Source organism: Ctenopharyngodon idella, chromosome 17, assembly GCF_019924925.1.
Source record: "Ctenopharyngodon idella isolate HZGC_01 chromosome 17, HZGC01, whole genome shotgun sequence".
In the NCBI taxonomy this organism is placed as follows: Eukaryota; Metazoa; Chordata; class Actinopteri; order Cypriniformes; family Xenocyprididae; genus Ctenopharyngodon; species Ctenopharyngodon idella.
The window spans coordinates 7,831,152-7,845,673 of NC_067236.1; the positions used below are offsets into that span (position 1 = coordinate 7,831,152).

The 14,522-nt window shown below is 35.3% G+C and overlaps 1 protein-coding gene across 1 annotated transcript in view; it reads left to right on the plus strand.

The window, feature by feature from the left end:
• crybg1a (crystallin beta-gamma domain containing 1a) overlaps positions 1-14,522 on the plus strand; it is a 44,573-nt gene that overhangs the window by 656 nt on the left and 29,395 nt on the right. The gene's annotated exons all lie outside the window — the stretch shown is intronic.

Sequence of the window (14,522 nt, forward strand, 5' to 3'; positions counted from 1 at the left end):
GCTAAGGCTGTTTTTTTGTTGTTGTTGTTGTTGTTGTTTTCCCTCAGTGGGGTATTTCATGTTAGTAGTGAGTTGGTAAAACTTTTCGTTAGGGTAACTTTCTTATCATTGTCATTAACAAATATGGTCAACAGATAATTTGTTAATTTAAACAGTTGGAAATGTCATGATTCATATACAACTTTGATTCATAAGTATTCATATCTTAATTTGTGTGAATCTCACAAAACCTGTCAAGAACAGTCATATTTCAACCGAAATTCAAAATAAATAAGTTATATTTTGCATAAAATATAAATTTGCATAAAGATAATGAAGCCTTACTGCAGAATTATTCATCAATGAAGCATTTTTTGAATCATGACAATTAAGCACCTCCTCCCTCATAATGGAAAAATGTCTCATTCCCATTGTGAAATTGTAAAATAATTGCAAAAAATATATTTTTATATGCTGGCTGCACCTACTATCTTCATTTATGTTGATGTAAAAAATAATTACTGTTATGAGAATATAAGAAGATTTTTTTAAATTAAAAAAAAAAAAAATCTGTTTCATTTATTTATATAGGGCATTTAATAATGACGGGCCGACCAAAGTGCTGCACAGACAAGTTGAGTTAAACTAGCAATAAAACAAGTAACAGAATAAAACATTTCACAAAAGTAGACAACAATAAATTCACACAAAATAAGACCATATGCAGCAGTTACTCCAGCCCATAAGCCATTTTAAAAAGATATGTCTTAAACAAAGATTTAAAAGCTTGTACAGAAGTGGCAGATCTTAAGCACAAAAGCAAGTTATTCCACAACCGGGGTGCTGCCACTGAAAATGCACGATCCCCCTTAAGTTTTAAGCATGTCTTAGGTACCGACAGCAAGAGTATTCAATGACCTTAAAGGCCTGCTGGTCTGATGAACATATTATACCCAAAAAAATCTTCATACAGTGGACTACCAGTAAAATTTTTAAAAATTTGGAACCAAAAGTTATTCAGACACTTTGACCCGACCATGTTTTGCTTAAGTGTTATCTGACATAATTAAGATTTTTTTTTTTCTGACACAGTTTATCTGTGTCAGAAATTTTTTTTAAACTATAGTGAATAAACTGTATTAATGAATGAAATGTTCAAGGTGTCTGAATAAATTTTGGTTTGACTGTATATATATATATATATATATATATATATATATATATATTTTTTTTTTTTCTCGATTTTGAGGCTACGCTATATTGACATCATATACTTAAGTATCATTGGTCTAATTTATATGCAGATAATTACGCATAGGTTTATCTGTTAAAATGGCAACGTTGTGGACTGTACTGTACCATGTAGTGTGTGTACAGTAGTATAGTGGAGACAATAGTAGGACATCCTGTATGTATTTCAGGATTGTATCATGACATAACACAGTGGAAGGACAGTAGAAAACACTGTCAGCAGTTTGACAACACTGTTGAATCTGTATTGCGCTAATCAGCCCATGTGTCTCTGTGATTTCAATATTTGCTATATTTCTAATTGCTAAAGACTAGATGCCTTCCACTGAGCCAAAACACTCTTTATTCCCACAATTCTAGCAAGGCTTTGTCTGTGTTGAACAATCAAGGGTTTGGACTCAAAAGCAGAATCTAACAAGAATCAGCAGTGTTCATTATCCCACTGTTGATTTATTTTCATCTTGCATAATCACGTTTGATGGGGAGCTTTGTTTGAATTGAAATAGACAAACATGCTTCTGTTTTTTCAAGTGGAATGATTTTGCTTGACTAGTTTAGGCCCTCACCTTTGGCTTACTGGGATGAGACATCCTTGTATTTCAATAGCAGGTTTCTTCCTGTATAAGTTGGGTGCTTTTTTAGATTTATTGACTCACATGTGCTTTTATTTTAGTAAGTAAAATATGTATAATTCTGTATAATTCTGTGGTCTGTTCTTTCCTGATTACATGTACGGAAGCATAACAACATATAACCTAAAAATAATTGTCAATAATGAACAATTTCTGCACATTTAATAGTATTTATGAGATGCTTTTCCATGCTAATGCCACTTTCCACTACACCTGGCACTGTTCAATGAGTCTGTTAAAATGAATAATGAATAAGCAAAATAGTATCACTGCAGGAATAGAAAAGGGTTCAGTCAGACAGACGACTTTACATCACACGACTAGACACTTTTCGTTTTTTTTTCTGTTGCACTTGTCACAGAACCAGTTTAATCCTGGGACAAAATAGAAAGGAAAGTTTGTTTTGTATTTAATCTTCAATAAGTAGGCTGATATAAGTGATATATCGTCCCACTTTCATAACAGATGATGCAAGAGAGACAGAATAGCAGCCTAATTTGATTTGATTATAGATTATTATGTGTGTAATTTGTTAAAGGCAAATATTAAAGGAAGTAAAGCTATCACTGACTACAGATGAAGAGGACTGGCAAGAATTTCCTGCTATGTAGGCAAGAGTCACAGCCGTCTGAACAAAGAGCATTATAGAACTAATATTTTCAAAATATAGACTTTGTCTATTTATAGAGACAATTATATACTGCTGTGGCTTAATCAGATTTTATGAACTGACACTTCTGAAATAAGTATATGCAGATCTAATGTAGATTTATAACTAATTGTATTGATTGATAATCTAATTTGCTTAGTGATTGTTAAAGGGATAGTTCACCCAAAAATGGAAATTCTGTCATTACTTACTCACCCTCATGTCGTTCCAAACCCGTAAGACTTTCGTTCATATTTAGAACATAAATGGAGTTTTTTTATGAAATATGAGACAAAAACAAACATCAATCAATGAACATAAACAGAAGCGCAACCGAACCTGCTTCACGCTTGAGAACAAACCTCTTCTGGAACAATTAACTTGCTTCATAACACACAAGAATGACCCTAATTGGTTCTCGCACGTCAAGCAAACATGATCGAGCTTCCGTTTACCACAACTGATGTGCGAGCTGATAAATATGTGAATAAAAGCCTAAATTAAATCTGTTCATCATATAAAGCGATCGTGTCTCTTTAGAAAATTCAGACTAAACCTCTCAATTAATCTGGATTCGTTTTACAATCTCTTTATGAATTTTTGAATCATTAAAGTGTCATAGCTGTAAAGTTACGTAGTCAGTCTATGGAGGGACAGAAAGCTCTCAGATTTCATCAAAAAGATCTTCATTTGTGTACCGAAGATGAACGAAAGTCTTGCGGGTTTGGAACGACATGAGGGTGAGTAATTAACGACAGAATTTTCATTTTTGGATGAACTATCCCTTTAATTCAGATTACACAAATATCAGGCTTTTTTTGGGATTCATCTATCAAACACTAAACACATCTATTAAACACTAAGACTCTGAAAAGCAGTGTGATCAGAGAAAAGATTGAGGACAGTTTGAGAAAGTAAAGTGACTCACAGCAGGTCCACTAGCCTTTTCAGGGTTTTAAAAACTCAGGCCAAACTCTTTATGACCACACTGTGTGGAAACACTGATCAGTTGAAAATGAGAAAGAGCTGCTGTGAGCTGGTTAAAGTTGCCTGTGGGCAGGGCGTATGTCTGTGTGCGTGTGGTGTGTGTGTGTGTGTGTCTGTCTGTGTGTGTGTGTGTGTGTGTGTGTGTGTGTGTGTGTGTTGCGGGCAGGTGGGGGTTGAGAGAAATCCAGCTCTTCACAATGATGATTGATATTTGCTGGAAGCTTTGTTGTCATGACATAAACATGCTAACTGAACACATTTCTACAAACACACATACACACATGGTGGTTTTTCTGTGTTATTGACGACAACTCTAAGATGCAATGTTATTTATACAGAGGTGATGTTTGCTAAACCCCAAACCTAACCATCACACAAACCTATTGAATATCAGTAGACACAAAACGTGCCCATATATATATAAAAAAAAATTAAATACATTAAAAATGTGTTTAGTAATTTGGGTGATTTATGAGTTGTTTATCCTTAAAAGTCTGTTTTCGGCATGTTTGACTATATTTGTGAGTCTAAAAACATTAAACCCTCACAATCATAGCCAAACCTGTGTGTTTTAAAGGTGCAGTAAGCAATTTCTGTGAAATGCTGTTGAAAGTGGATCGGACCGAACGCCAAAACACTGTTAGAGCCAATCATCAGTAAGGGGCGTATAAACTCATTAGGGGGAAGGAACTTGTGTTGCATAAGGCTTGTTCCACTTCATGCAGCGCTGCGCAGACAGATCGGTGCCTGATTTGAATTAGAAATTTTGTCCAACTTGAGACAGCGCTGGCGTCACGTCACTGTGACATATGGCAGCAAAGTACTGAGAGAGCGATTCGAGAGCAGTCGGCTGACTCAGCCAGCGCAGCTTCTTCAGAGCGGCTACACAGGCTCTGATGACGACGCAGCTGTTTCACGATTGGCTATATTCACCGCATGACAACGATCACGTGTGTTTTGTGTTCATCATTACACCTTCAGTTCCACTAATGTTCACAAATCTGTATTTTAATGTAAGCAATAAGGTACGAGAGGCTGTGCTATATCGTGAATAAGTCACGCGAAGCGTCATGCCTAACAACGCCCTTCAGCCATGACTTATTCACAATACAGCACTAGCCTCAAGTACCTTATTGCTTTTATAAAACTGTTACCACACAATACAAATACTAAAGCCAAAAATATGTATCAATGCAACTTTCATAAAGTAAACTTTCACTAAAGCCTTCCTTCTGCCGGAAAAAAATAGTCCCTGACCGTGAACAGCAACAGAAGTTACATTATTACGCCATCAGATGGCAGCAAAGACTGTCTTTATGAGTGTGTCAGTCAGTAGCGAAGACTTACATTGAAAAGACTGAATTGTTGTGAACACGGAACAAGACGCAACTGACAAACGCTTTGACTAGCGCTGTCAGTCACGGGAAAATCCCTTAACTGTTAAAAGGACAGGATAATACTTGGATATTTAAATAGATTTTTTATTATGAACATAGGACTGACCTGAAGGAAAATGCTAAATCTGAATGCAGGTAATAAAATCGTTCAATCGATCTCTTTCTCACAATACTCTTCCACATAATACAGTAAGCTTCAATGAACAATATCAATTGAGAACAAACAGTTTACGTTGCTAAGAGTGGTTGCTAAGGGTGTTGTGTAGTGATACACAGAACCGTTGAGTGAAGCGGTCATAGCCGTGTTTTATTGTGAATAAAACACAGCTATTGACCAATCAGAATCAAGGACAGGAACTAACCAGTTTATAAAACATTTTAATCTCTTTTCATGTAGTCGCAACGTTATATTGTGTCATGTTTATCAAAATTAAACTGATAAAAAACGACTTGGCATCTTCGTTTTCAGTTTCTCCCCAACTGCAAGCAGCAACTCTCACCGATCGGTTACATCCAGCCACAGCAGAAGTCGAACACAGCTATAGTGTGTTCGTGAATTTGGGGGCAGAGCTATCAAGATAGGGGCAAGATCCTTTTGGGTAGGGGCGTATTTGTTTTGATGATTTCAAATATCAGCAGCGTTTCTCAGAAATTGCTTACTGCAGCTTTAAGTGACAATTCTGCATGGATTGGATCACGATCAGAGAGTAATTGTTACTGTTGCCAGATTTGTCCTAAAACAGGCATATATTAGTAAGCTCTGGATGAGCAGTGACTCACTGTGGTTGGCAAACATCTGGATGTGCAACACTGTATGCTTTTGTAAAGCAAAAATAGAAGGATTTGTTCCACTCAGAACAGTCATAGATGAATTTGTTCAAAACAAGTTTTTAGCATGTTTTTTTTTAGCATCTTATTCATATTTCTTCTTCCATTAAATCTCTTCCATTGTTTTAGAGCTTGAGTGTTTTCATGAAACAATCTTTCTGCTTGAAGCACCTATATTTTCATGTTGTTTAGTAGACACATTTAGGGTTTCTTTGCAGATTTGGCATGATAAACAACTCATGTTTCTGCTTTGAATTTTCTGCTGCCAAGGCAACACACACACACACACACACACACACACACACACACACACACACACACACACACACAAAATAAACAGCACACTATGGTCCTGACTACAATTGATAGCTTTTGGTTTTGATTTTTTTAATGCAATGGAAAATCCCATTGTCTGTATATCAATATACATTTTACTGCTAACACTTTAAAGTAAGGTTAACATTTATTAATGCATTAGGTCAAAGTAACAGTGAAAAACTTTTTTTAAATTTACTTTCATTGATTTTTTTTAATTCACGCTTCTTTAAAAAATACATTAGCTAAGGTTAATTTATACAATTAAAAAGATAAAAATGTATATTGTATAAGCTAGATTAATAAATGCTGTTTTATGTCATGTTAGCCATAATTGCATTTACCAATGTTAATATACAGAATCTTATCTTGTACAGTGTTACCATTTTATTTTAAGGAAAATTTGACACATGTACAGAAGGGAATCTGACCTATATTGTTCATTTGTTTGCATGCAACTGAAAATGAAACGGTTAATAATTTTACCAGAGACGATCATCACAGACCATCAGTTCTTCATTAGTTTTAATAACTTGGTAAAAAGTGCTGAAGGGTGGGTGCTCTTGACTTTCACCCCTCTTTTTGTGTGAAAAGCTCTTTGTCTTGGGCAGCTCTGCATGTTCCTATAAGCACATAAACTCATGCTGCAGGAATGTGCAAAGAGTGGTTGGGAAATATCCCAGTGAGCGAGATAAAACAGAAGCTGATCGCTCCTTCCCATTGTAGTTTATATCAAACAGTGATTTTTGTATTTTTACATGTCTGCCTGTCAAAGTGATCATCACTCTATAAGCTGTGATTTGATAGAGCTTCCTAATAAAACCAGTGAAACCAGTTTTGCTCTGAACTTTTCTTGTTTTTTTGAATATAGTGTTCCATGTAACTTTTGAGGGGAATTACTAAAAATATGATTCATCAGCATCTACTTTTATAATAATAATAATAAAGGCAGACTTAAAAACTGGAAGTTATTATCTCCAGCCTTAGAGGATGACAGATAATACCGTTTATGCTGTTTGCAAACTTTTTACAGACATGAGAGAACAGCTTTCATTAATTTGTAATGATGCAGTTTGTATTGTCTGGCATGTCACTGACATTAAAAAAGTTCTGCTTTGTTATTTTAAGCTTTGGCAAACGCAATTGATGCTTTTCCCAAAAGCAAGGTGATTTATGGCTCTTTTCGTTGCAGTTGGCTGCCTATTGATAAAACCGTGATAACTTGCTACTGATATTTTAAAGGGGCTATATGTAAGATTTTTACTTTAATAAAGCATAAAAATACCCCAATATGTTTGCAGATAATTAGGAAACATGCTAAGTTCACCTACTTGTTTCTCAGAAAAACAATGCTACAGCCAGATATTCTACTTTGAAATGTGCGTTCCGTGTCGGAATGACTGTCTTTGTTTTGGTCTGTGCAAAACCCTGTGCTGCCAGTTTATCCAATAGTATTTCGACATCACAGGTTGCCAGTTGGCGGAAAACACTGCGTATTGCAGCCATGGAAACCAGCAAACAAACTGGGTCAGAGAATTGCAGATTCTACCTGACCTAAAAAGCCTCTGCATCCATCTAAAATCTCTATGAACGACAGCATATTAAAACACAGATAAATCAACTCATCAGCTTACAGTGTGTAAGTCTTCTCAGCTTTTATTGTCAATTGCGCTCACTCTTGTTGTGTGTCCTCAAGCTGGCCACCCTTGTCTTTGAACGAGGGGGCGGGGCAAACAATATTTTGAATTTGGACTGCAGTACCTATTTCGACCACTGGGTGTCATTCCTACATAGAGCCCCTTTAATCTTGTAATTCTCCCCTTATCATGCATATATTTTTGTCTTATCTGCATGTGAATATGAAATGCACACTTGCACAGGGCTGATGCATATCTAGGCTGTCAAAAGGAGTTACTTTCAGGCTCACTGAGAGATGTTTCAACCGGCCCAAACACATTTCACAGAAATCTGATCGAATAAAGGCTCTATTTGTTATAGGCTTGTATTGTGTTCAAGCTCTTGGGGGGTCCACGCCAAGTGCAACAGTGTAAAATCAAATAAATAAAGTTTGTTTCGACAAATATGGTATTGTCAGTTATGATTCTTTGGCAGCTTCTCTTGAATCTAATCATGTACTCTTTACATTGCTTAAAGATACCTTTTAGTATATAAATGCAGTTATTCAGAACAAATGTAAGGAGATAATTTAAATACATCTACAATAATAAATAAACAGATTAGTGCTGTCAAACGATTAATCGTGATTAATCGCATCCAAAATAAAAGTTTGTGTTTACATAAAATATGTGTGTGTGCTGTGTATATTTATTATTTATATATAAATACACACAGTATACACACATATATTATGTAAACACAAACAAACTTCTATTTTGGATGCGATTAATTGTGATTAATCGTTTGGTGGCACTAAAACAGATTTATTACCTTTCTTATAATATTTAGATGAAAATCCACTCATTCCTATTCTGTACACCTCACAAACTGTATTTTGTACTTACTAATGAATCACTAATGACAAGGTGGATAAAGGAAAAAAAATCATGTTGTGTCAGGGAAGTTTTTTTTGTGTAAATTTTTTTATATCATACTCTTTAATCATTTGAATAAGAACGGCACCCTGCAAATTTTAGTCAAAATTCAGAATAGTCAATGAGGTCCAAACCTTGGTCATGTATCTATCAAGGGTGGAAAGACATTTAGTTTGGCTCTTCTGTTCATGAAAATCCTATATACTGGGCTATAGACCAAAAAATATGTATTTGGGATGAAAGCATCTATTATTTTGGAGATGGTTTCCAAAACACCTGAGAGAAAATAGTCATTTTTACTGTAAGAGGAGATATCGTCACATGATGCTTGGATTCAGTGTACTTCATCCTGTGCAGTTTGCATCAAATATGTTTTTAGTGGGGATATCAAACCCACATCCCGAGGGGAAACTCAGTGATATCCATCACCTCATGAATTTAAAACCAAAAATTGAAACATTCTAAAAGACACATAATCCCAGGGAGACGAAGTCAGACACAGGGAGACGTGTGTTTACAGGAAAGGCACTTACAGGAATTAGCCTTGGAAGGCTTAGGAACTCAGCCATGCATACATTTGACAGACACATGTAGATGGGTCAGAGTACTGACTGTTTTTGTACTGTGTGTTTGTGAGCAGATTAGTAACAGAATGGCGATGGAATAGAAGAGGTGAACTGAACTCAGAATATTACTGTTAAACAAACAGGGAACCTGACCATTATTACAATGATTCACTTTAAACTTAACCTTATAACCTTGCCTCTTATCTTACCACTCCCCTAAAGAGATGCCTTAGTCTTTACTTCTATATGCACATGTGTATCAGTGGCGTGCAGTGGTTTTCTGAAATGAGGAGGTACATTTTTTAATTTTTTATGAATCAAATGTAAATTCATGTGCATTACTCTTAACGTTGATCTCATCTTAATCTCATCAAGTTAGTGTTTTAAGCATTTCTACATTCATTCCAAAGTAATAACTAAAGGCTGTAACAATTTAAACAATATATTTTATTTGTGTATTGATGTTTTTCTTTTTAATAGTCAACTTAGGCTATTTTGGATCATCAGTCATGCTCCGTAAACACCGTCTGTCACAGACACAAAGATGTATTTTTAATTTCACCAAGCTGATTGCACTAAAAACCCCCGCAGTCATCGTGTTTTCAGTCCATTTCAAGTTTGATTTTGACGTGACATAAAGCGGTAATATCTAACTGGGTGATCTGTTTACTTACTCTACTGTCTACTTATTAGTCTTCCCATTGACGCCATCATTTGTTCATTCAAACTGACGCACGGAACGTGCACGTAAACAAGAGGCAGGATTTATCACGCAAACCAATCATATCCAATCATAACCAATTACATCCAATCATAGTGCGATGGAGACATTGCCTCCTCTCACGTGACTTTCCCCCATTCATTCTCAATTAACCCTCACAAAACCCACCGCACGCTATAGGGGTCTAATGGTTTTCTATGAGTGTAAAGGGAGGCATGACTCCTGCAGTAACTTTACCTGCGGGTGTTGCTGTTGGGCAGGGTTTCCTTTAGAAATACGAGTGACTTGCGCTCTTTTTAATGTCATAATTTGTAATATTTGTGTTGTTTTATATGTAATATGGATTAATTTCTCATCCTGTTTTTTTTTGAGGAGGCACTGCCTCCCTTGCCTCCTCAGAGGAAACGCCCCTGATGTATGTATATATATATATGAAATTATCCTTGGTACCATTGGTATCATTAATATCATTAAAGGTGCAGTAAGTAGATTTTGAAAAACTCTGTTGGACATTGTTGATATTTGAAATCAACCCAAACAAACCCACCCCCTCTCTTCATTGCTCCACCTCCAAAACTCACTCTCTAATCCTAACCACCCTGCTCCGAGTCAGTATCAAACCCTGGCCCAATTGCCGCTGGCATGTGAGGCAAGTGAACTAACAATGACGCCAAACATCGCATTCTCTAGCGATCGTCAGTGTGCAGTGGTTTACCTGCTCAACACTCACTATCTGGCAACTGTTACACATGCAATGTGAAAGTGGATGTCTGTTTATTACAAATGTTATGTTATGTTTTTCAAAATCTACTTACCGCACCTTTAATATAGAGTAAACAAGTGCTTGGAAAGTGTCTCACAAAAGGCATAGTGATTGAAGTTGACAGCTTCTCTCATAACCTGTCATTTTTATCATTTGTAAATGATGACAGTTACAGTGTACTGAGTAAAGCCTATGTGGCCCTCCATCTGCCACAATAGAAGTTTTCATTTACAAAACCTTTTCGCTCCATTACCACACAAACATATTTCTGTCTTTTGGACAATAATCATTTAAAAATGAAAATGATTGATTTGACGTTTTCAATATACGATGTGAAACCAACCAGGCCACATTGTTTTAATACCGTGACCATATTTAAGTTAACCTTTTAGTGTGGGTGTGTGTTTAAAATGAAATCATCATGAAAGGTTATGGGCGTTTCAGATCATTCTGTTCAATGGCAGCGCAAGATAAAAACAAGGGTAAGAACTTTTGGTTTGTTAAAGGAGTCATTACTGCTCTTTAGAAATAAAATAAAAAACAGCCCTAGCGGCAGCTCAACATCTCACATTTTGAATCTAGTGATTGAAAGCAGAGGTGTAAATCTGTGGTTCTAAACTGGTTTGGCCATGGAACCCACATTTTTATTAAGCCGCAACCCAAATTTTTTGGAATTTAAATCAAGCTAATTTATTTTTCAAAAATGGTTAACACACACAAGTACCCTGCCACTTTACTTAGCATACGACACACAACTTTAAGAATATCACTTACACTGATGAACAGTATAAGGTGAAGCTAATAGCAGTCCCAAACTAGTTTTTGTTACATTGGAATGAGTCACAGTCATCAAAAATATCAACAATACAAAGTGAAAATAAAGTGGTATTTTGGGTTAAGGTTACGGGAACTACAGTTACCATGGAAACTACACAAATTTCTATAATAAATTCTTAGTAAAACATACTGATGATGAATAGAATGAACATCATACCTGTATACAAATCATGACGTACCTGTCATGTGGTACATCATGTGTTAGCCATAATTTATTGATACTTTTTGGTAATTTCATGACTTACTATTTGATGACATAACTACGACATTGCATGCTCGTAATTTATTTTGCTCTTTATATATAGTGATATGATATACAGTGTGTGCAATTGAAGAGCACAGTATTATATCTGACAGATGAGTCAAAAGCTTTCATGCACATCTTTCAAAATAAATGTATCGCACCAAAAAAACATTTAAAATTAAATTTTTTGTTACGGTTGTTGTTTCTTTGACTACACACTAGTGACCCACTCAGAACAACTCACCAGCTGAGAAACACTGGTGTAAAGAGTACCTAAAAACCATACTTCAATAAAAGTCAAAAGTCAGTCAAAATGACTCCATTACAAGTTACAAGTCACCAATTTCGAAACCATTTGAGTAAAAGTCTTAGAGTGTCTGATTTTAACAGTACTGAAGTATTTTATTCGTACTGAATTCGTACATAAGAGGCATGCCAGAGAAAAAACAAGAAACAGTTGATTTGTGAGGAGAGCAATAACGTTTTTCTAAAATCAAAATAAAACACCTGAACACCTCAATATTGCAATAAATCAATGTTGACACAAGAGTCACTAAAACGTCTACAAACACTCAAGTCTCAGTTAAGCTCAAGTGCTCAAAAACGGCATAAGTAAACCAGTATCCTTCAAAAAGGTCTCTTCATATAAGAGATAAATAAAATAATGTTAAGTAAAATAACTAGTCAAAGCCAACTTGCAGACATGTCTTCATTTCATATATGAAACACCTGCAATTCAGCAACTACCTGTGAATTCATTCACAGTCGATTCGCATAAAGTGGCCTGTTTGGGTGAGTAAGGGCGAAACACACAAGATAGTACCTTCAATGCCCTGTTGATGGCGATATCACTTATTTTGTAGCAGAAATAATCTGCTGCAGAAAAAGTTAGGTGCCATGCATTATCATTACACATGTATTTGTGCAAAGAATACATATTCTTATTCAATAATGTAGTCAAGAAGAGAGTAAAAGGTGCTAGTATCTTTGACTCAGTCAAAGTACAAAGTAGCCAAAAAGATAATTAAAGAATTACAACTGCAGTTCAAAATTTTGTTTTAAAGTTTTTGCAACACCTGCCATTATTGAGTGAATTAAGAAAACTTACTGTCCATCAATGAAATTGTATTTTGCATAGTTTTATTTATTTATTTATTTATTTTATTATGATCCTGTTGTCTTTCCTTGCTTGATTTCACACATCCTGTCTCCTGGATTTCCAGTAATGCTCTGGAAGCACTTGACACTCTGTATGCAAACTGTTTTTATGTAATGAAGGGGTGTGTCTCTCCCAACATTGTGTGTAACAGCTTATCGTGTGTAATTTGACACATTAAATTGTTTAGGGTTAGGGTAGAAACTGTACCATGAAGTCAAGTGATGCATAAGATGAGTTTCTGATCACATTTAACTATCATCATAACAATCTTATTTATATATTTTTTTCAATGTATAATTGTATAATTTTCTTTTTTCTGTGTAACACAAATAAGTAAAGAATATAATAGTGAGGTTTTTTCATATAATGACTGTGAATAGGGATCTGGACTTGAGCTCCAAATGACAAAAAAGCAACATAAATATAATAAAAATGGTCCACATGAGTTAAATTTGGGTCTGTTCCTTACACAGTGACATATGGTTTCAGAATACATTGCCATATGGACTACTATTATGATATTTTTATAGTGCTTCTTTTGTCATTTTGAAGTTTAACAGCTTGGCTCACCATTTACTTTCATTATTTGAGAAAGATTGTGCATTCTTCAACATTTCTCTTTTCTCCTTTGTGTTCCACTGAAAAAAGAAAGCCATAGGTCTGTAACAACTTAAGTGTGAGTAAATGTGGACAGAATTGTAATTTTTTTGGTGAACTATCACTTTAAATACTGTGTTTTGGCCTTGTGCTAGTCTTTAATAAGTATGAAGTATTGAAGAATATTGCTTTATACATTAGGGTAAAAAAAAAAAAAAAGCTGGCATGTGTTTATCTAGTAATTTCAGACACAACCATAACAGAAGACATATAGAACAAAAGGCACACTCTTTCAGATGAATATAAACATGAACATAAAATGTGGACCTTGTACACAAAAGCATTGGATTTCATTGTGCACACACTCAAACACAAAACCCTTTATATACACATGACCCCGATACACACACACTTTTATCTTGCAAGAAACTTATGCAGCACAGACTGTTTTCTATGTCTTTGGGGGGCGGTCAGAATATGTGTTGGAGTTGGGTCAGAATGTCAGTGTTATGTAACAGTCAGGTGCGGCCCAATGCTCCTTACAGGCAGCGGTCTTAGTAAGAGTAGCCTCTGCTGTGGATCTTTGTACTAGCGCAAAGCACTCACAAATATTTGCTTGCTTAAATAAAGAACGCTAACCCTCCCAAATGCATTGTACCAAGTAATGAAAACATAAAGCTCTTTGATTATAGATTTAGAATACAAGTTTGATTGTTTGAATGTCCTGTTATTGAATCATTTCCTCCAAAATCCACAAATAACACTGAATGATCAGAACTGCTTTCACGTCATTTGGAAGTAATTTATTCAGTTCTTTGTTGTCTGTATTAGTGATAGTTTTCCAAAACCAAGTCAAATAAGACAAGGTTTAATTATTTAGCTGAATATTTAAGATGTCAGCAGCAAAAACTGAAGTTAAAAACTGTGATTCACCAAAGTTTTTTCATCTAATATTTCTATTTTATTTCAGTTAACAAAAAACATTTTTAAAAGTTCATTGTGTTGTATGTGAGTGCGAGACTGACAAGCAGTGCTTGAACAGTAG